Source organism: Diaphorina citri, unplaced genomic scaffold (genome assembly GCF_000475195.1).
Source record: "Diaphorina citri unplaced genomic scaffold, Diaci psyllid genome assembly version 1.1 scaffold20357, whole genome shotgun sequence".
Lineage (NCBI taxonomy): Eukaryota > Metazoa > Arthropoda > Insecta > Hemiptera > Psyllidae > Diaphorina > Diaphorina citri.
The window spans coordinates 1-911 of NW_007397708.1; the positions used below are offsets into that span (position 1 = coordinate 1).

Consider the following 911-nt stretch of genomic DNA (forward strand, 5'->3'; position numbering starts at 1 on the left):
ATAGCTTAAAATTAACTAAACATGACCGAGTGATCGACTACTGGTGTAAAGTCGACTACTGGTACATTCACCCTAGTCGGAAAATAGCGTGATCACCACATCACGACTCTTCGTAGTCTTCGTGGAAGGTAGGTGAAAGTGAAAGCTTCATGCGTTAATTTACCGCGCACGGCGAGCACCACTGATCGATTTCGATTAATCGATTCCAGCAATCGAACTGCGAAAATCGAGTTCTATTCGATTATGTGAACTTTTCTCAGGCAAACATGGCTGAACCAATGAGATTCCGCTTTGGACGTAAACACAGCGAAATCTCACAATCTCATTGGTTCAACAATGTTTGACTGAGTTAAATTCACATAGGTAATCGAATACAACTTCGATTCCTGCCGCAATTTTTGAGGTTAGGTTTGGAAGAATCTGGAAGTTTTTTTTCTCGATCTTTCTTCTTTCTTTTTCAATTTTCAATCCATTTCAAGGAAGTCGGTAGCAATCTAGCAATTTCCATTTTCCATTAGTCTTTTGTAAAGCTACGTTTGAGAGTTCACATTTGAAGAACCATTGTGCAATATCATAAATCAACTCTAGTTTAGTCCTAATCTTCGTAAAACTCAAGTAAGTATCCCATTTTCTGCTTTTCTCTATCGAAATGTATGAAATTTCACAACTCGTGGTCGCGCTGTGGATTTCTTGATGCAACGCCCACCCTAAAACGTGAAGAAACTTCCAAATGTGCTTTGAAAATACTCAGAGGATGTTCAAGGTTTCGTTTTATGTTGAATTCTCATGACTTTAATGCGAGTACCTGGGTGAATTTCAAGTTTTCCTGATATATTTCATTGTAAAGCCTATTTTCCTTTGTCTCCAGATTTCACAATGGCCAAGACACCTGCGATTGGTATAGACTTGGG

At 38.9% G+C, this 911-nt stretch overlaps 1 long non-coding RNA gene across 1 annotated transcript; it reads left to right on the forward strand.

The window, feature by feature from the left end:
- The first annotated feature begins 375 nt into the window (after positions 1-375).
- Positions 376-911, forward strand: LOC113473239. The gene is made up of 2 exons (XR_003395270.1): positions 376-615; positions 869-911. It is a non-coding gene; the product is annotated as an uncharacterized LOC113473239 (long non-coding RNA).